Below are 23,609 nucleotides of genomic sequence, written 5' to 3'. Positions count from 1 at the left end.
AAAGGGAACACTGAAACAAAAGAGACACAGAACTGTAGCCTCTTGGCTCACAAATTCTGTAATGCTCCTAGGAGAAACTGGCCCACAATGAGCTCTGAGTTGCTGCGATGTGACAGCTATCCAGGCCTGAGAAATCACCATCTGAGGGGGATCTGCATCCTGACACAAGCTGTTATTTGTGAAAACCACAGAAAAGATTAAAAACTGCTGAAACAGCAACTGTTAGCAAACAAGAGCTATGGCCACTGTAACTTACATATACCGTAAGCTTGGCAACCATGCATATAGGGGTGGACTTCCAAGAGACACCATGCTCCTTAAACTTCTGATGTTTTCAGGAAAAGTACCGTCCCAGTACACATGAAGTCTCACGTGACCTTCAACTTAACTTTCCAAGGAATTTTAAATGTTTTCTCTCTCCAGACATTTTTGTTAATAAAACCCAAACCCAGGAAGAGCTAATGGTCATTTTATTCCTACTCAGTCTGGGTTGTACTTGACAGGGAACGCAGAAAACAAGGAGTAATAACATAGGTTAACTCTCACCTACTTCATACTGAAGCTAGAATGCTTTCCTAGATTTAGATTTAAATTTAAGAAGGCATTGATAGGGACCAACTGATCTTATTGCCTCACTGTGACTATAAAGATGCTGTGACTGACTTAACAAAATGAAAAGAGAAAATATGGCTGTATACAGTACATTATTAGCAGAGCTGAGAGTCCAGACCACTGCCTCCCCATCCTCTCCTTGCAACAGACCACTAGCACTCCCTTTTTTTTTTTTTTCCTTCCTTCCTTCTGTGTTCTGGCAGAGAAGAAGCTGTAAAGCACTTACAGTGTTTTACATCCATCTCTATTTAGTTAAGTACAAGTGACATCCATTTGTGTAAGTTCCCACAAGGCTTTGAACTGAGAAAGAAATCTCCAAAGCTTTTATTCATGGAATCAAAATCTACCCTTGGACTCCAGTCAGGCAACACCGATTAGAAAACAAAAATCAGGATTTTGATATACTTGATGTTTGTGTTTATAAGCTCTGCCTATGTCATGGTTTTATGTTTTTTGGTTTTCGGTATTCCGCACCATAACATCATGTAGTGCACTGGGAGTTGAAGTGTTAGTGCTCCAATTTCGGCTACCTATTCCCCTATACATTTACGGAAGTCATGGGATCTGGCCCTTCTGGGTGGGGCGGTCTCTTACTGCCTGGCAGTGGGTGCTGGAAGGTGCTCTCCTAGCTGTTCCAGGTTTGACTTGGTCTCAGAAACTGTCTCTCTCCTATCTTATTTGATTTATTAGTCTAAATTTCAATTGATTGTACTATATTGAGTTATCTCGCATTCCAATATCATATAAGTTTTCCTTCACAGATCGTTGCTGCTGTTTTTTCTTCCTTCCTTGAACCCAGTTCCCATCTCCTTATCTCTTTTCCTTTTCCCTTCCCATTTTGTGGGGCCAGGGAAGGGGCCAGGGGCTTACTGCCCCCCAGTCACGGGCATACTTGTGGCAGCATAGAAATACGTGTTGTATGTGACCAGGAGAACCCATTCATTCCTTGCTTTTTGCCAGGTAAGCAAAATTTCCCTTTTGCTTAGTAAACATGTGCTGTGTTACAATCAGAACAGGACATGCACATATCAGCTTAATGGTTCTAGTGACTTACTTTCAGATCCTCTGTTATTACATTAAAATACCTCTGAAAGTTACAATAGTTAATACTTACATTTGATATGGTTGCTTATTCTAAATTAAGGAAATGCTTGTTGATTACAGTTTCAAACTCTGTGAGTGCAACCCCCCACTACTGTGAATACTCTTTCAGTTATTTTAAAATTACATTTCATAACATTTTCATTACATTACATAAAAATCATTCTTACACTATTCACATAATAACCAGATATTCAGTAATAAAAATTCAATATTCAGTGCTTACTCAGAAAGTCATTCAAAAATAAACTAGATTTCTAATATGGTTACACACATGATATCAGTTATGTTAAAGCTCACTGAAAACATGTATTTGTAACTATTGAAATTAGAAGCTTTTAAAAATATTCTAAACAAAGGGGGTTTTTTTGTGTGCACATCAGCTATGATACTGTTAAAATAACTTGGAGATAACCTAAAAGGCCAATCTCTGGGTTAGAAACCTAAACACACACTTGGGACACCCAATGCTGCCCAGCAAAAATGGTCCACCACACAGTTGTCTTTTCATAAATACTCTGCACATCAGATCTATCTTTGACAGATGGCAATAGGAACTGAATCTCCATCCTTAGGTTCTGTTCTCACAGTGAACTTTCCTTACCTGTACCAAGCCCTACATCTTCAGATCCTGGCTGGGAAAGAGATTCTAATGTGGTACAAAGCCCTCTTTATGACATGCTGTAGGTTACATCACAAATACAATTTTCAGTGCTCTGGATTGCATTCCTTATATCATGTGATAAAACCAGAGAGTGAGAGACGGTCATACTTTTCAATTATGATGCATACATTTGATTTGATCCCACTGCTTTTGAAAACCTGTTGTTCTGAAGGCAAAGAAAAGCCAGAGAACAGTAGACATCTGTTCATCTTGTTTGACTAATTTACAAGAGAAAAACTACCAAAGAGTGATCAAATTAATTCCATGTTTGGGTGGCTAGAATAATGTACATTTTAAAAGCCTTTATTCTAAATCTTTTAGTTCAATAGATGACATACATTATTTAGAGTGTAATTAGACTGGAATTGTACCTCTATTCCCCTGACTATTCACTCAAAACCAGCATTTGCTGTGGCTGCATTCACATTTTTGTTCTGCTCCCCCTCTACAGATATTTCTGGCAAGTGAATTTCCTGGCAGGCACATTAATGGAAGCAGGAAGTTTTAATTTAACATTGGAGAACACAGACAGAAAGTGGATTTTACAGCTCAGAAACGCAACTATTCATAGCAGAAGCTTGCTTTTAAGAATTACTCTCATTATTGTCTGAATTCATTAAAGTGATCAGGAACACACTTAGCTTTAAGCATTTTCTGAAGTCCCTTTGAAATTTCTGTTTTAATATTTTCCTAAACTGGAATCTCCATCTGGGGAGAGAAAAAATACCTTGCTATAAGTGATACGTCTAATAAAAATGAATCAGCAGAGTTTGCATTTTGATTGTCAATTGCAATCAACAGCTCACAAAAACTAGCTGATCAAGAAAACACTTCTAAAAATATGTATTAAAAAATTATGAACAACTTCAAGTGTATATGGAGAAAGATATCTCTTTAACAAGTTCTACTGAACATAGGGAAGAAAACAGGAATATTAAAGCCTAAGCCATGAGGTGAAACTTCAAGAACTGAATACATTCTTTTATATCAATGATTTGGTTGGCTGTTAATATAAGGCTATACAAACAAGCAATTCAGTTTTCTGTTTGAATCACTAACAGTGCAATTAATATCAAAGATTAGTTTTGGAATATGCTACAGCAAAATGTTTTATTTGAATGCATCTATATTCACCATCAAAAACCTCCATTAAGTCTCAGTTACGGCACCTACTTAGAATTGAAGTCAGACAAGAATATATCATAAATAATGAAGGAAAAATTAAGCCTATAAAAATCATTACAAGTAATTGGAAAGGGAAGCAAGATAAACATTCAAATACATTTCTATTTCATGCACATTTCTGAGTAGCTATGAAAGTATCAGAAAAGCTAAATCGGCTATTAAAAAATAACTCTCACCCTAAAATATAGCCCTGAATTGAGCTGAAAGAATATGCTTATTCAGCATCTTTGTTATGAGGGAATGTTCACAATGTTCAAAGACAGAAACTTTCAAGTTCCAGAGAAAGCTGACAGGCTTTGAAAACCTAGCTCTCATTTCAGTACTGAAATCACCCCCTGTTCTTGAGAAGCTGGACAAAGTAACAAGTACAAATTAAAAGTTAAATTGTCCAGTATTTTCTAGGTGGTCCTTTTTACGGAAAGTGTTTTAGAAATAAGTGTAAGGTTTTAAGGGAAATTCCCCCTTTTAACAGAACGGCTTCAAAATTTTGCTGAAGGATAACAATATGGAAAACTATTTTATTAGAGGAAGTGAAAATTTTAGTCTTTCTAAAGTCTGAAAAATAAGATATTTTTTCATAGAATGAACCTTCTGTTCAGGGCAAGGATATTGAACTGTGTATTAAAAACACTAAGTAAACAGCTATGACATGCAAGTTTAATTCAGAGGTATCTTGATCTGAAAGTTATACAATCAGCTAGACCATTTCTGTTCAGGTTGTTTGTTCTTCTGGACCATATACTGGTTAAGCAACAAAAAAATCACTAACATTCAGCTGCAATAATACAACCTCAAGGATATATCCCCTTTCTCTCGCGTTTATGAAGACTCAAATCCAGCACTTAATGCACTTTCTACAGGCAGAGAGGAACATATTAGTAAATGCAGAATTATGAGACTGCTGTTCTGCTGTTTCAGAGAGTTATTTCTCAGTGGATGCATATGATGGGGATACGTTCAGATATCTCCAGCTGAGTCACAAAGCAAAACAAGCACAAGTATAGACATTATCATGAATGAAAAAAGTAACAAAGAGTTGAGTTTTTACTGCTGACTCCAAATCTTGCCATTGTCTTCTAAATGTAGCAGGTCATGGCACATTACATTCTATTATCATGCTGAAATCATGGTAAAGTTCAGGGCACATTTTACTGCAAAAAGACTTGTACTGCTGCTCCTAGTGACTTTCCCACTGTTGTCTCAAAATTTGGCACAATTTATCCCTCTATTATTATCTTCTTAAGAGGAAAATATTATTTGTATTAAGCAAATGACAAAAGCTTTAGATTCTTTTTAAAAAATAATGAAATTAGGAAGGAGAACTGGATAATGGCTGCACTATTCATAGGAATGCATACTTAATTTATATAGTGGTGCAAGTATGCCATCTAAAATTGCTGTAATTCCAATTAAGCCCATTTAAGTAATGAAAAAGACTACTGTGTCTGAATATTAATTTCATGCTATTTTTTACATGTTAGAAAATAAAAACATGTTCCTAACTCGTAATGTCATTTTACAACTATTACTAGCAAAAATTTCCAAGGTTCAAAGGCCTTTCTACTCCTAGATCCTATAACTAAATTTGTAAGTACTGGAGAGCATGACAAAAATATCAGAGATTAAATCTGCATGAAGGTACTTAAGTGCCTGCATTTGTAAGAAAAGAGAACTTTTATTCACTTTAAATAATCCCCAAAGACCTAGAATTATCTTGCAAAATCAAACTCTGTAAGTGTATGTAAATTGAAAATCCATAAAATCAGGTAGTAGATTTGAAAGACTTGGGTATTATAAACCCTTTATAAAGTGAAACACAGAATAGTAAATAAAAGCTTTTTTCCAGTTTCACACAGAGTTCTGTTTTTCTAAAAGACTGATAATGAGCTGAGATATATCTCAGAAAAAGAGAAGAAATTTCATTTACGTTGGCAACCAGCTTCAGACAAGGGATAACCTACATTTCTGAAACAGAGTAAAGAGTGGAATTCACTAAATAATATGTTAAAAAATATATATCATATTTCTGTTTTTTAACCAGTCCCATTATGCATATCACATTACTCTAAAATGGTCTTGTGTCCTATAGCCTGGTATGCATACTCAGTCTTAAACAAGTAACACGCACACAATTGGGCACATGCATAAGCATGTTCAGGATGGAGTCCAATTTCAGCAAGAACAAAGAAGAACTTAAAGATCTGCAGAGTGAGTGGTAAGTCTGCAAAGTAACTCATCATGCAGCTAATGACTCTACTGCTGTATATCACATGCAACTCAAGTAGACACTAAAGTAGACACTATCCTGTACCATTAGTAGAATTCACACACTCAAAAGATTTGCACATTTTTTTTCCCCAATCCATTAGTTTCCTGGTAAGTCACGTGCAAGTAATTTTCTTTTACTTCCTCAATTTCTCAACGCTAACACCACCTCTTGCAAACTATTTCTCCTTCTTAGCTAGCAACAGATAAAAGAAAGCTTACTGGACATTTATGGACATTTTGGAAAGCTTAAACCTTAGAAATTAGGAGGTGAAATCCAGCAAGTTCACAAAGGAGATGAAAATAAGATCATTGCAATAGGAGTTAATCAATACAAAGAGTTTTAGTTTCCAACACCTACATTTCTCATGTAACATAAACAGCTCATCTGAGTCTCCTTATACGGTTCAGGTCTTGCCAGAAATTCCAAGGAGATGTGAAATGATTTGAGGCCCAGTACTGACCCATTGCTTGCTCTTCATTTCCCTAGAGAAATGAAGGCAATGACTCAAGAGAGGTATATGTGCTCCTCACTGCTTAACAGCCAACTCTTTGATGTTCCTGAATTTGTACTTTCAGTTGACAGTCAAGAGAAAAATTTCTAGGCATATAAATGATTTTGGTCACGAATGGAAAAAAAAAAAAAAAAAAAAAAAAAGGAGCAAGGATGAACAATTTTGTCTGAATTTTGGTGCCTCAGAAGATATTTATTTGTGCTTCACATCTTATTATCAAAAAAAGTAGCCTCCCTCTGTTGCTAGGTAAGTAGTAAAACCATGGATTTCATACCAAGACTGCCAGGACTTAAAAGAGAGGCATCCTTGTCTCGGTGTTCTTTTTTCGTTTTTTTCTTCCAGAAAGTAACTTGACACTTTATCTCCACCATGGGTTATACAAAGTAGTAATTTTTCTGATAATCAGAAAACAGCAGAGCCAGCATGGAAGAATATGGAATGACAAATACAGGTACAGCACGTAAACAATGTGACTGTCTTAGAAGGTGGTCGTGTACCAAAATCTCTATTTCTTAAGGAAATGCTGGGAGGGGCAGCCAAGGGGGGTGATCACAGCCAATACATAAACACTAAGCAGAAAAAGAAGGAAACAACTGAGAATGTGATGCCCAGTCCTACAAAAGTAATTCAAGGATGTAAACACTCCTCTTTGCCCACCTTGGATGTTCATGTCTCTGCTGTCCCCTCTTCTACCTAGGCCACAGACTTGCCAGTTCCATGACAATGAACAAAAGACTGTGACTGTTTCACAACCAGACCTGGTCTCGTTCAGGTCTTGTTAGCCATGGATCTACAGTAGTACTTAGTAGGGTACAAATTGAAATAAGGTGCATCATTATAGACAATGCCAATACGGCTACAAGATCAAGCAGGTTGAAAACGACAGGTATGACCAGCAGGTGGCCTATTTTATGCCCCCCCCACCCAAGTAACAAGGAAAAAAAAAAAAGCAAACAAGCAAAGAAACCTAACAACAACAAACAAAATACAAAAAAAAAAACAAAAAAAAACCAGCAGGTGTCTTGAAGAATGAATTAACAGGGATCTGCCCAACTGAAAAATCCCAGTCAGTCCCCAGAACAAGATGAAAAGTAGGTATGTATTAAATACTCATTATAACTTACATTTCAGAGGTACAGGAGTGAACAGTGAAGGTCACTCAAGCTGTTAAGAAATGTGATTGTCTCACATTTGTTCCAAGAAAACTTTAAGTAACACTGCTTTGTACAGTATTAAAGACAGGTCGAGAATCAGATGTACACACTCATCTTGCGATGAATGAATTATAAATAGACCTTTAAGACAGCAATAAAATCATTCATTAGACTCTTTAAATGAAATGTTGAAGTGAAAAAAGGAGTAAGTGTAATATTCACTATGAACAACCACAGCTGGCAAGCAGCTGGATTTCAAATGAGCTTTCTTTCCCAAATCCCAAAAGCACTACTTCATTGCTGGGACTCTGTCTATGTGAATTACAACTTTTGCAAACACTGTCTATTAGCATGACATACACAGCCCCTATGTGTCCTGTGCAGAGCACACTGTATTAATCTGTATAATGGCAAAACAGAGGGGAAGAGTATGATCTACATCAAAGCCATCACTACAAGCATGGCATTGACAAAACTTCATAGTCAAGCTAAACCCTAACTTCTGAATTCACCCTTCTGGAAACATGAGTTTCTGAAGGAGGAAAAAAATCCCTAGGAAAATTAAATCTCTGCCTCCTCCATTGGGTAAAAAAAAACCCTTTCTACTGAAAACTTTTTCAGAAATATAAAGTCGTACACACAAGCTCAAATTCCCATCTAAAATAACAGGATCAACCCAAACCAGCCAAGTTAAATGATTTATACTGAAGTTTTCTCCTGAACATCTTTCTACAATTACCTCTGGAATTATTAATCTGATTCTGTAAAAGTGAGCAGTACCCAAAAAGTATTACCATCCTGTCTCATAAGAAATTTGCATAAAATTAGCTGTGTGTCTCCACTGGTAAAGGACAAAGTTGTAACAGCCATTACAGTATCTACAGGAGCAAACATCCACTGAGTATTCTGGATAAACAATGGAATAGATCTGCAGACCTAAGGGATCTTCAAGATCATCTGCCATAAATAATATCACAATAATACTGCTGTAGCTACAGTGATCTAAGAACACGAGAACATGATAAAGTTTGCAATTACACATCTGAAGATCTATGTCTATCTTTTCCAAAAAAAGCTTCTCTGTTCCTTTTAGCTAGACAGGGCAATAGATTTAGCTGGCCTTGTACTGCATCAGTGCAAAAAGAGTAGAGGATGGACTTCTTACAGTTCTTTTTAGTCCTGATTTCTGTGAACCTTTGACTTTGAGATCACAACATAGGGTACACACTTACCATTCAAGATGAGAAGAGACTAATAAAGAGTATGATTCAGAGTTTCTGAAGAAAAAGGAGCACAGATCAAAGAATTATACCCTCCTACCATATAAAGTCCCTGTGCACTGAGGTACATAGGAAAGTTACTGTAACTGAAAGGCAGGGCAGATATCCTTGCTGTGTTTGTGTAACATTGACCACAGCAGGACTTGGGCATCTATGTTTGACTGCAAGTATCAGTGACAACAGCAGCTGTGTTTAAAGCTCTATTTAAAAATAGAGCATGCGGACATATTCATATTGTGGCAGCACAGTATGTTCAGGAAGACTGCCAAATAAAAAGCTGTCTTTGAGGAAAATTCCCCAAAACAAAAAGGAATGAAGAAAGTGGGCAGTCAAGTCACACACTAATAACTGGCATCCTTTGAAATTATTGTCTGAACTCACACTTGGCCAAGACCCTGGAAAAATCCTCCTTTAGATTGCTACAAACTGCCCTAAAAACATTCCTCTTTGACTTGTCAGTGAAGTCTTCTAGCTACTGTATTAGTCTATGTCACTAAAACAATGCTCATTTATCATAATTTAACTCAACTGGTAGCCTTTGCCCTGGACTTACTGAGTGAAATAACAAGCACAAAAAGAAATAACTGTGAGTTCAAAAAAGAATACTAACCCTGCAGGTATTAAACACACATTTCTTAGCATAATCTGCGTAGCAGGGATGTAAGAGTCTTGTACTGTTGCCTATTTCCACTTGTGGTACTTCCAAAGCACAGTGGTACATCCATTAGCATGGTATTAGAGCATTCTGTGGTCTTTAGCTTGTTTCTTGCATGATTACTGATACTTACATCCCCACGCTTTCACTAGTAGAATGAAAGCACAAACAGGCTGTCCTGCCCATATTCACGTGACAACACTGAGAAAATGTGAAGTTAAATCTGCATCTGGTACTGGCCAACCTCCATTCCCAGAAACACTAGTGCTCATGTAAAACTTCGTGACTATGCTGGGGTGGTGATGGAAATTCCTACAGTGTTTACATTAATCTTGGGCCATCACAGTTTCCCCCATCTGGCTGTCTAATCCACTCTCCAGGATAATAAATGGTTTAGCAACTGTTCTGTGGCAGAGAGAAAGGCTCACAAATAAACAGAACATAGATGCTTGGATGACAACAAGAGCTATATAGAGTTAACTAGAAAAGAAGAAAATACTTTTTTCTAGAACACAGCATCCAAAGAATAAGCATCAGAAAGAAAACAGGTCTATTTGTAATTGTCCAGCATTATGAGCTAAGAGAAAGATAGGACAGATTTCCCGGACACCATGACCCATCAGAGGTTACCCATCAGCAGTTACAAAAGGAGCCTTGCACTAATGCTGGGTCCTTACAGTCAATTCTGCATGCATCTCTTTCATTCAAGGTTAATTCAGACATAGCTTGTACTCTTCCCTAGCCATATTCCCCCAGAACTTTCAGTCTCATAGCATCTGTAACTTACACTTCCTGAGCTACAGGTCCATATATTAGCCCCATACATTTCTTCATCTGCTTTTTGTCTGTTTGTTTTTAATAATGTAAACCTTCAGCATTTATGTTGATGCAGTAGTTCCATGGGAACCTGGGTAAGATATTCCATATGATGCATGAGAACCACAGCGGGAAGAGGGAACATTATATATATATATTCAACTGCATTTACAGCTGTCCAGTTGCAAACAAAACCTTAAAGATGTTACCACAGAGGCTATTTCACTAACTTCAGAAGAACTCACATATATTCTGTAGTAAAATATTACCTTTTGCTGATTTTCCGTTTTAGGTTTTCTGTTCTTTCCTTCTTTCTTTCTTTTTCTTTCTTTCTTTCTGTTTTTAGATTTGAATCACTCCAGGTTTGGTTTTCTGTTTGTTGATTGTTTTTATTATTATTCCTGTAGTTCTAGCACAGTCCAAAATGTACACACTACATCTTGGCAAAATCAGACAGGCTTCATTCCTAATAATGCTTCTTAACATAGCTCACTCCAGTTCCTTGTAACTTGTGGTATATTGTAAGAAGAGCAGACAAACCAATTCAAGGCTGAAAATACTTCAGACGCCTTGTGTAGACACAGGACAGTAAGAAATCAAGAGACCAATAAATCATATTTCTCACTAGAATTTTCTTAGAGCATGCTAGATATCTCACCAAAACCTAAACATGAAGTACAGTCTGCAAAATCTGCCTTCTGTAATATGTTAAGGGAAAGGTTCTCATCTATGTTTCAGTATAACGTTTTTTCTTGTTGATCAACAAGTACTTTGTAATCCATATACTTCTTACTGTATTTCTTTTTAACATGTGCCTTGAAAGCCAACATCATAGGTGAAAAAAAATCTCAGTGCTCAGATGTCACAAATTTAGGTATTTTCTCTTCAAGAATTTGGCATTACTTCTCACACACTGAATGCAAGCAAATAGAGAACTAAGGGAAATACGCATGCATTTTTATGCTTTCTTTATATCATTTTCACAATAGAATTTCTTGTAAAGGTTAGGAATTCTAGCACCCAAAAAAATCAACGTTATAACAAGAGACATCTTGAACTCGTACTTCATATTCAGATACCTTTCTGTTCCCCTACAGAAGAAAAGTCATGAGTGAATTCTCTGGTGTCAAAAAAAACAGACTGTAATACTCTGCTATAACACAAGCTGACAGTATGCATGCAACTAGCAAAGCGTGAGGTGCTGGTAAGCAGCTGAGACAGATGTCTGGTTGTTGGTTGGGTTTGGAGTTTGCTTTAAACATAGTGAAAAAGGGGAAGAGCTGCCAGGACAATTTTAGTCTCAGGGCCTTGTCACGGCAGCTGCCCAAGTGTGGGGCACATGGAGGTTTGTCTGTTGGGCTTTTTGGACAACAAGCTCTGTACAAAAGCTAATGAAAATTAGCTCTGTGACAAGTTCACAGTGGAGCCTAGAAGTGAGAAAAGCAAACTCAACCTAGAAGGGAGATCAAACTCTTTCTCTACTCTGCCCCATCACAAACAGTTAAACAGAGTTGATGCTTTCAGCTCAGGTGCAATAAATAAGGTCAAACATACCTCCATTAAAATAAAGCTACAGAATCTTCTGCAACAAGATGTAAAACACCTCTGGGAAGTAATTCACCTCATTTCTGCGCTCTTAAACTAGGAATGCAAGGGTCTCACAACCTATCTCCCTGCCATTCAAACATAAAGCACAATCCCCTTGGCTCCCCTTCATAATACAAACAGCATATTCTTGAAAGTAATAATAATTAAAAAAAAAACAAAACACTAAAATATCCTAAATAAAGCACCTGTACACGAAATTCTGCCCAAGGACAGGATGAACCAGAAAGAAGAGCTGTTAAATACATGAACTTACTGCAGTATTAGTACTCTTAAGTACTAGACTTAGGAAGGAAGAGAGAACAAGTACTGAACACAAGGAAGAGCACGTAACTGTTCAGTATGGCACCTCAGCAGAAAATGAAGGGGATATCAACATCACACAGACTGCTGTGGGTTCACCTGAAATCCACAAATAACAGATTATTCTATGATAGGACAAGAGGGGAAACAGTATAAAAAATAAAGCCAAGCATTCAACAGCTAAAACAAAGTTTAGGAAGTGAGAAACCCTGGTCTTCCTACAAATCACTAAAGAAGGGTTTCTGCAGAAAGTAATACAGAGCGTGTTTTCCAAGACTCCCTTTACAGCCAATGGAGAAAGATTAGCCTAATCTGTGTACAGAAAATGAAACTACATGCATTAGAGTGGGTGGTACGAATCTCCTTCTGTGGCACAACACGGCAGGTAAGAGTTTCATGCATACCTGGGAAGACAATAAATTTCTTCAACAGTTTTCAGAAAGTAGGATGAAAGTAGATGCTTCGAGGAAGAGGAATCAAAATAAAGAGAAGCTGTGATTTCCAACATTTCATTTATTTGCCTGCCTTTTCACAGGGCAATGTTCCCCTCTATACCTCTTCAGACAGTATAGAGAAGGCAGATGGGTACAGTTTTCATGGTCTTTAGCTGAAGACTATAATTCTCCTCTCGATATCAGCATCCAGATCTGACAGCTGGTGTATAATAAGTAATTGCCACTTCTAATTCATGGGAGCCATTCAGGAAGAGAGACATTATCCATGCTCAGGGGCTGGTATAAAATTGTCTGGGAAGTGACTGCACTCCCCAAACGTGCGCTGTTTATTGCCTCTTATTTTCTGTCCCCTCTTTATCTGAGTTTCATCATTTACTCTGTCTGCAGACAGTGACCAGATCTCTCTGCCTTACACAAAGCTTTTTACACACAGTAAACTTCCTTGTGCTAGACTTCCTTCCTTGAGTGGGAACACAGCACAGAATACAAGCCATTTTTTGCAGCTGTACTCCTCTACACTCAAAAATATCTTTAAGATCAAATCCGAGCATGTTTGAGAAGATGCACAATAAAAGCATGGTCAGCAACAGTACAGTTCTTGACTTTACAAAACAAACTGGGTCCTATGGAAGAAACGTGTGTGAGTAACTCAAAATAAGCACCCACTTCATTGAGAAGTGCTAGGGCCATACGTGCCAGAGAGTTCTGCTAAATCCTAGCCAAGGCTTACTTTGAAGACCAAGTTCATAATACCTGTCAGAAATTTAGGTAAGATGCAATGAACTACATGCCTTTTAAGATTTATGAGGATTACTTTTAGCACACTAAAGGTAAAGTTGACTGCAGAGAAAACTTTTATCTTTTCTCTTGCAAGGTTACTCCTCATTTTGATTGTAAATCATTCAGACATGGATAATTGAGCCCAACTTTCATTAAGCAACCTGTAAGACAGCAGCCCAATACTTAGCATACTTAGCCCTATTTGCTACTGAAAATGTGGAAAGGCTCACAGAAGTCATGTTACAACTGTGATAAACTACATTTACATCTTGTCAGAATTAAGAGTTTATCATCTACAGCACATATTTGGTCACTGCACATGGCTGTATCAATTATATTTAATCAACTCACACTTTCACTCCAAAATATGGATGCAGAGGCACCCGATTGGGAAAGTCAGCTCCTCAGTTCAAATAGAATAGTCCAACTAAGACCAGAAATGGTTCCCAGAATCAAAGGCAACCCATAATTTGTTGGAGCAATCCTCCCACAGGCCCATAAATAAATTAAGAACAAGTAGATTTTGAAGGTTTTGAAGGAAACTGATTAAAACTGAATAGACTCCTGGAAGACTCTTATCTCTTTAAGAGGGGCTCAAGCATAAGACTCAGCATGTCCCACCAGAGTGCAGTCATTCTAGGGAGCGCTATGAGAAATGCAGGGCAGAGCAGAAGATCAAGCTCCTAACCATATCAATCAGCTGTGTTGCATGATTTAAACCAAGCACAGAACAAAATTATGTATATAAGCAAAGTGAGTGAGGGAAAATAAAAATTTAAGAGGCAAAAAAATCAAAATGCCAACTTAAGTTTTCACTCAGTTCCACTTTAAAGCTAGTTTAACAGTGTGGGGATGGAGAGTACAAAGAAATGTTAGCAGATCTTCAGTCTAATAAACAAAAAATTGGAAAGATTAGCCTGGAAAAATAACATTACACCAAGGAGACCTAAGTGATCAACAGAACTTGACTAGCAGCAAGTGTACGACCTGTCTCCCCATCCAATTCCCTGATGGTTTTTTTTCCTCTTTTTTCAGTTGCCGGTTTCCTTAACTCAGCAATTGGCACTAGGAATCTCTATTTCCTTGCAGACTTCAGACTCTACTAAAATAAAACTATTATGTTCATATTAATGAGAAACTGTTTTAACTCACTGTAACCAGTGCACTGGGGCCATGGCTGTATCTGCCATCACCTACACTGAATTAGGTAAGAACTTAAAAGCTGAGAAAGTAGAAGTACAGTTTTGTCAATGTAATCAGGAAGCTGCAATGAAAACAAGGAAAGCATCAATTATGCAGAGTAAATTAGTAATTATTTATGTTGCATTATTGAAAGAGACACAGCAGATCACAGAGATTTCCAGAATCAGGCAGACTGTTACTCAGCTGAATACAAGAAGAGCAAAGTCCCAGCAGCTTCTGCAGATAGTGAATGATTTTAAAACTCTGGGAAAATTTTAGAATCAATGGCAAAGAAAAACACTCCTGCAGTTGGTTTATATTGATTTTTTTTTCACTTGAAAGAACAGCAGCATGAAGAGGTGAAAACTGAAACAATACATTGAAAAAGACAATAAACATCACTCTGAACTGCCTGCATGTAGCTGACAAGTTAGCTAGGGGCATTTCAACAGCTAAGACCAGAGCACAGGATTGTCTAAGATCAGAACTACCTGAAAAATCCTATTATGATTCTACATCATAAATACAAATGAGATTATTTCCTTCAAAGAAATTTACCACAAAGAAATGTGGCTTCATTTGAAATAAAATCTTGTCTCTTCCCAAGAGTAAAAAATTTATCTGTAGTAGCAAGGTACACATTGCAGTTTGCCACTGTAAGAAATCAACATTCACCTTACCTTTGGTTATCTATTTAACTAAGAAAATGCCCTTCTCCAAAAGAGGTGATCATGCCAGCTGAAGAGGACCACAACTTCTAAGTGAGCCAGGGGTGGTTCAGCAGTCCTACTCTAGAAACCTGTAACTCTGTGCTGTGGTTTTTCATGAGATGGATTCCTCTTTACAGCTTTTTTGGTATCTATAGGGCGTTTCTTCCAAAAGTCTTTGGAGATTTGTTACTCCTCAAATATATTTGTCTAAAATCACAGTGCTCAATTTTCAGAAGTTCCTAGGAAGGGACCTACTGAATGTTCTTGTGAGGTAACCCAAGATCTCTGGATCATGTAGCACCATTTTGATCTATTCCTTCACTCATAGTCGCTTACAAGGCCTTTCTGTGCCAGGAAGCCACTAAAGCCATTGCAATATCCAATAGAGATCTGAGTTGCCTAAATTTCAATTTCCAAGGGCTGATTTTCCTGCTAGACAACAACATTCCCTCTTCTTCGTTTGACAGAAGCCTGTTAGCTTTCTTTTTTTTTTTTTCATTGCACTCTTACTTGCACATCTAACGTTAAACAACTTGCAAAGTTTGGTGTTTCATGTTGCTCAGAACAGCAAAGATTACTAGGCAGCTTATCTTTTTCTGCAGCTTGTGGCATCTTCTGTTGCCTGGAGCACGTAGGTATTTTTGAATCAGATAGGATCCACAGGGATCCCAGGTTTTGGTAGTTTTTGTATGTTTTACTATTTTCTTTCAGGGGTCCACTGCAGTTGGCTAGGCAAGAAGATATATGGACCCTTTTAAATCAAATGTGTAAAGGCACCATGCTTAAGGGTGAAATTCATATGCAAAAGGCCTAAAAAGTCCACAATGTGAGCAGATTCTGTTGCTGTGTGTCTTCTCTAACATCTGCAAACTTTTTTAATGTGTTCAGGAAATAGATGTGAATAACTGTATTGCACATAAAATGACATTACAGTCTCCTCCTGCCTTTGACACTGTGGTAAGCTTAGCAGAATTCAATTAAAGTTTATAGTGCACTTTACCAGGAGGGCAATTTTGATGTAATCATAAACAAAATCAGATAGGAAGGTTGTCATAATGGCATCAAAACAATCAGAGACAGAATAGCCAAAGGAGAATTTCTGCTGTGCATTTCAAGTCTAAAACACATTTCAGGTTATCCTTGAAGGCCTCTGCTTTAATCTGTTAGTCAGATAAAGCCAGCCACCTTAGCAGGAGGAACAATTCAGTTTAGGGTGCTTTCTCAAACCGAGACAGAGTTTCACTTTATCTTTACCCTATAGGTTCTCTAAACGAGCATCCAAATTTGGATTCTAAAGATTTTAAGTACAAATTAGAACTCAACAATTCACTACCTGTTTGGTTAAATCTCATTAAAAATCTCAGGCTGCTCTTTGTCACCATTCCCACCTGGTCTCCTTCAGAGTCACTGCCAGAGGTGACACAGAGGAGTGAAGCATCTATTCTGATTTTTCTGGGGACTTCTGTAAATCCAAGGATAGCAATATTACAGCCATATACAAATGATATGCACCATTAAACACTAAAAACTACAACATCGTGATCATTTATGGATTATTTCTAAAAACAAGGAGTCAGAGTTCATGTTGTTTTTCCCCAAAACACAAGGGCAAAACACAGATGAATGATTTCAAAGAATGTCAGTTCTGAGTGATGTTGGATCCTCTAATAACAATGCTTCACCACACAAACAATGCCTGGGACTGAGGGCCCATGGATAAAACACTGACTGGCATGGTGAGATATGTAAGAGTTGCACACCTACAGAAAAATATCAGGAGTGGTCACCCATGGGATTTTTACCCATACTTGGAGTTGATTTCAGCTTTCCAATGTGACAAACACCCTGGCTATCCAATTTAGTGTGAACAGCCTCTCTAAACTGTCTACCATGGGCTCATGCCCCAGTCTATCCTACTGTTGGCAATGAAAGCTCTTGGCCAGTTTATCTAAATATTATTTCAGCATAGCAGAATTTGAACTTCTCTACAAGCCTTTAAACAATTCTATTTACTGATGAGGGAAAAGAGAAGATTGAAATAATATTTCTTGCCTTCAATTTCTGAGGCAGTAAAAACTTAGAAATATCAGAGAAAATACGACGTCCATCATCAGAACATAAGAGTAATGCACTGGGTCAGGTACCATCTGAACCATTATCCTCTCACTGACAGTTACCAAAAGCAGAAGCCTAGGGAAAGGGGTAAGAACTGATTCATTATATTTGGTATTTTCACCCCCCCAAAGAACATCCTAAAGACACTGGAGAATTGTTTACTCTCTCCATGAACATTACCCACTGCTTCACAGAAACCATGACATTTTCAGCTCACACAATGGCTTCTTACAGACTTTTACAGTGTAATAAAACCTTACATGATGACTACTTTTGTTTCTCTGGAACCTGACCCGCAGCTCTGGTATTGAAGGAACGATGATCCCTGCTGTATTACTCAGTGCTGTTAACCACCTCTGTTATACCCCACCAAGGCTGTCTTCTTCCCAAAGAAGAGGCATGAAAGCCACTGCACACATCTGTTGGGTTGCTACTATTCTTTGAATCTTTTCCAGGCTCCATGAAATCTTTGAAGGCACCAGAACTGCATAAAGTTTTCAAGATGCAAGCAGTTCACAGCCTCATACAGGATTGTGATGATGTATTTTATATTCTCTTCTATTTCAGTTTTAAGATTCCCAATACGCACAGGGCATAATGGCCAGTCCAGAATCCATCCATGTATAAATGTGGGATTGTTTTCCCTTCTCCATGCATCACTTAACATTTATCTATACTTAATTTGATTTGCTCATCTCTTGCCAAGCTACTGAGTCCCATAAGGTCCTTCCATAATTTTTCAGTCAGCCTTCATCTTCTGTTATGAGAAATGTTTGCTGATAGTACTAATGCACATCCCTAATAGCAATTTGTGCCTTTTCCAGCTCATTTATGAATACATTGAGAATGAATATATGAATATGAATGAATACCAGCAGTGATCCCAGCAAAACCCTTTGGAAGCCCACTGTAGATTTTTATACTACTGTGAAAACAGATTACAGAGTCCTAATGTCTCTTTCCTACCTTTTAGGAGTGCTCTTTGCACTGCCAATTAAATAGTTATATATTCAAATTCATACACAGTAAACGCCCTGTTTTCTTTAAAGGTTCCAGGCTTGAAATCTTGTTGAAAGGCCTACAAAAATGTCATTTCTTCACATTTCTTAAGCAGCTTCTTTTAGCAAGAGACAGGATCATTTCTAATAGTTATGCGCACAAGTAACTACAAATTTCACCTTGTGCAATTTGAGTTGTTTTGGGGTAGTTTGTCTAAACAAATCATTCTTAGCTCTCCCTAAAAAAAATGTTCTAACTCATCAGCAGGAACCTTACTTAACCCTTGCTTAAAGGGTTTTGGAAAAAAGAAATCAAATCCAGAGTTGCACATAGACATCACGGTGCGCACCCACGTTAGAATAAAGAGAAACAAAAGCAGGCCAAGACCACCTGCAGATTCTGCAAGGATCTGTCTTTTGTCCCCTATGTACAAAACTGTTATTTGCCTACTGCACTGTACTTCAAGATATTTTAAAATAATATAGCGTTTCATTAAGCATTGCATAATAAAATAAAAATATCAGCTAAATATAAACATCTATTTTAAGGGTATTAAAACATTGCTTTTCATTTATTATCATGTTCCAGTAAAGCAGAAGTGGACACTGGTCAAGACACAAGATATCAGTAAGCAATCTGACTGTCCTCTTCCCATATTAGATGCTCCAGCAATAGAGTTGGAGACTTTATTCACAGTTTAGGAGTTAAGAGTCATGATGACTGATCTCCTTCTGCTGCCTAGGAGTTGCACACAGATAACACAGAAAGCATGCATTTTCTGGATCTCAAATGTCTCACATGATATCCATTGCTACATGAAGCTAGAACAGCTCGGTATAGTGCTGCTATCATCTCACTCCATGACAGGGCATTGAGAGGGAAGCCAGAAAAGGGCACTGAGTGACAAAATTCCCCATCTAACTTCTGTCCAAGGCCCACGTCTCAAACCGTTGGCTTGCAGTCTACACAGCTAGACTGCATTTCTGGCTGTGCCAATCCCATCCCACTTGGAATGACTCAGAGGCATCATCTTGGGTATGCAGTTTCAGCCAGTTGAGTATAACTTACAAGTACTCAAAACCTTATATTTCACAAAACATCTTGACTTTTCATTCAGAAACTTTGACCATAAAATCAAAAAGAAATGCAAGTAATTTATATAAAGTTATGTTTTAGATGGGTATGTTAAACTGCAATTCCATAACTGAAATCTGAAGAAATACCAGTTCATAAATTCTCCTGCACTTGCTTACTCTAAGGAAACTGGGTTCAATTGTCCTCTCACTGACACTACTCTGAAGTGTCAAGCAACTCTATTAAAGTCAATGAAGCTATACTTAAATACATCCTCTGGGAGCAAATTAGATCTGCAATTTTCATACCATGCAAATTTCCAATCTATTTCAACACAATTAATTGTATTTTTGACATCTGCAGATGATTTCTTTAACCCCAAGCTCCTATCTCTGCAGTGGCTATTACTACACTCTTATAAACACATTTCAGGCACCTGTACCTCATTACTGTGGGAGACCAGATATCACAGGCTCCTGTGGAACCTAAGTTCCTGAAACTTATAACTCTTGCAACCTTTTAGTGAAGAAAATGTGCTTCAAGACCATGGAAAACAGCAGTCTCTTAAAGTTCATCTCCAACTCATCACTGGCAGTTTTTTAATACTTTAAAAGGAAAACCAGAAAATTGCAAGTCAAGCCTCAAAACTCTAATGAACAGGAAATGCTTTGGATATTTATAGCTGGCTATTCCCATTTAGCAGGCAGTATTAATTCACTTTTTATGACACAAATCTCTTTTTTTTTTTTTTTTTTTTTTTTTTGCTGGGAAGGAAAAGAGAAAGTTAATCCTGGCATTAATGTTATCAGATACTGGGGAAGGGAACAGTCATAATAACTGCATCTCTGAAGACGGAAATAATATTCAACATAGCCATGCAAATCCACAGAGCAAATTAAAGTCTGCTGGCTACCTTCAGCACAGTGAGGGTCTATACTTAGTTGCTGTTACGTGCTTATATTGCACAATTTGCAATCTTGGTAAAGAAAGCTTCATTGTGATTAGTAAAAAACACTCTTTAAATAGTCTGAATTATCTGGTGCTATTGAATGGACCATTCCCTTGAAAAACATTCACGAGGAAACCACAAAGAACCATCAGAATATTCTTTTTCTTTTTCCTTTAAAAGAAATAATTCCACTGTCATTCCTTCTTTTTTTTCCCCATTACATGGCTAATATTCACATTAATGCTTTGGGGGGAAAATAAAAGGAAACTGAAAAATCAGACTCAGAGCATCTCCGCACATCTTTCCACTCACATCCTCAGCCACTAGCAGCAACAGCAAAATGCCTGAGATTAGTTCTTATCACCAGCCCTGCAGGGTTGTCATATGAGGGGCTTCTGAAGATATCTCTTCTGGCTCTTTCACTGGCAGATGCTGGAGGTGGCAACAAGAAAGAAAAAAAAAGCAAACAAAACAACAACAACAAAAACTCAAAGTCTTATTCACCAAACAGCAATAATTAAATACTAAGTGGCAGTGCCTACCTTCACTTGCAACACCTAGCAGCAAAGCTAAGACTAGAGCAGGACAATGGCTTGCTTTCCAGTTCCTAGTTGCTATCCACAAGCCCTCCAGAAAGTGATGAAAGACTAAGCAATGACTAGTCCATAAATAATTTTTGGCTCTGTCTATCTGCCCTCTCAACTTTCCTCTCCTGTGCTGCCTTCTCCCAGTTTTCTCTTACTGTGCAACTCACACTTTTAGCATCATCCCATAGACCTTCTCCAGACCTGCGATCATGTAAGCTCAGCAGGAACCTGGAGTTGCCCCTGCTGAAGGTAAAATGACCCTGATTTCTGCTGCAAGGAGCAAATCAAAGCTGCTTCATCTAACGCTTAACATTAGCCTAACTTCTTATAGCTGCCCCAGTCCTTTGCCATTTGGGCCTATCTGTAGGTTTAGGATTGCTGTTCTGGGCTAGGCAGGTGAGAGAAGCTGAGATTCAGGTTGTGCACTTTCCACTTCACTCTTGAATCAGACAGAAAAGTCTGAGGTTTCATTTCAACATCAGTGAACTCTTGAGAGTTAGATGCTACAATGGACAAGTAAATGGAATTGTTCAGTTTGAATTAAACAAGTCCCAAATGATCAAATGAGAATATTGGTGTTGGATACTTCTGTTAAGAAGGGAGATCTTTTGAGGAGGGTAGAAGTATGACAGAAGTCTCACTCAATGGCATTTGTCTTATCCACTAGGAAATATCAATTTACTAAGCATCCACTTTGATTTCATCAGAGAATTCGCAGTAAAGGAAGGCCAGCTTCCAAGAGGGAGCTAGACACGGGAACAAGATTAAGCCTCATCCGGCAAAGTCCAACAGAAATCTTCTTGTACTAACAGATCAAAAGTCAGCCTTCCTGAGGTATTAGAATACCAAGATCAGTTCTAGTATAAATATCTCTCTCCTATAATCCCTCCAGAGGTAGTTTTCTCAGCATCAGGATAAACTTCCAGTTCCTATTATTACTTTGCTTTTTTTTTGCTTTTTTTTTTTTCTTCTTTTTTCCTTTTCTTTTCTGAGCAGCACACTCAAGTTATAAAAGTAACTCTGGCTCCTAATCAGAGGCAAAAAATCAGCAACATGAGACAACTATATTTCACTTTCTGAACACACATTTCCTTCAGCATTACCAGCACTGAAAAATCAAGACTGAAAGTTATCATAAGTAAATAAGTAAATACAGAGAAAATTTCTCAGTCTATGCCAAAGTATTTTTTACATTTTCCATAATGTAAAAACATATGGGCATCTCTTACACCACTCTGGAAAGTTTAAATGAATGGAGGAGTTTGAAACATCTTAAATTTATTTCATTTAATCTCATCTCCTGTATAATCATTTCTGCAATGACTCCAAAATCTCCCTGGCATTCAGATAGTGTTCAAAAGGGCAAAAAGTGTTTTAAGACATCACTCCTTGAAAATCAATTGAAAACAGGGAACAAATGTCTTGCTTCAGCTTGGACAGTTGTTCAGAAATGTGCTTGGCCAGGACTCTACTTACAGAGTTATAATTCAACAGTTCCCAGGAACTAGCATAAGAAGCTGATGAAGTTAGATTGATCAGACTCGCATCCTCATGTCTCATTCTCAGCTATTACTTGGCCATGAAGCCTGGTCTGGGGTAACTGCTCTCCTTCAGTCAAGCAGTCCAGGCTTGCAAGATGATCTGAAAGATCAAATTCTCTGGACTCATGAGCCAGAAGATGCTAGCTCTGTGCTTTCTCTTCTCATTCAGTTTCTGGCAAACCTTACACTATCTCAGGTAGTTCAAGATAAGCAGACTACATATGCAGAATTCAGCTCCTAAATATGAAGTCTCAAGACCTAATGGATCACTCTGAGGCAGTAGAGATGCTGGGGACAGGAGGAAGGCAAATACAACAAACATGAGTGACAGCAGAGACGTGGTGGCATACAGGTGGGCACAAACTGAAAAATACCTGCAGCCACTCAGGAGTAGACAGATGTTAATATTTTGTGTGTTAGATTAAAAACAAAAACAAACCATCAGAAAGCATCTGAAAGAATTTAACAATTTGAGGTAATAGCTTAACTACTAAAAAATCACATGCATACATAGTCAATTCATTAAAATAAGCCATTACAGCCAAGCATTTCCTAATCAGATAATTAGCAGCCTCTAATGAAATTAAGTTTATACAGCCAGCTAGCATAATTAAAAGACATCACTGAAACAGAACCATTATCAAAGGATAAGGGTCTCTCATCTGATTTTTATTTTTCTTTAGAAAGCTCTAAGCAAAATACTACGTCCAAAGGGTACATGCAGATTCCATTTAAATGCTAGATCCATTTCCTTGGTTGATAAAAGGTTATTCTCAAAGAGCAAGATGAAAAAAAAAAAAATCCATCTAAATGATGAGGAATATTTTAAAATATTAATATAATCATGTTATATACTCTACTAAGTTATATGCTCTACAGTTTTGTCATGGCTGTTGACTGAATTTACCATCTCACCATTCCAAAAGCTGGCACCTTCTTACAGGTCCCACATCAAGGAAAGGCTCACAGTGCTAAGTTGCAGCTCATGAAAACTTAGGACTTCCTTGGGCCACCAGGCCTGCAAACACAGGAGATGCACCTAGCTAAACAGCATACAACATA

This window comes from Lagopus muta, chromosome 4 (genome assembly GCF_023343835.1).
Source record: "Lagopus muta isolate bLagMut1 chromosome 4, bLagMut1 primary, whole genome shotgun sequence".
NCBI lineage: Eukaryota > Metazoa > Chordata > Aves > Galliformes > Phasianidae > Lagopus > Lagopus muta.
Note: the sequence above shows the minus strand (reverse complement) of the source record.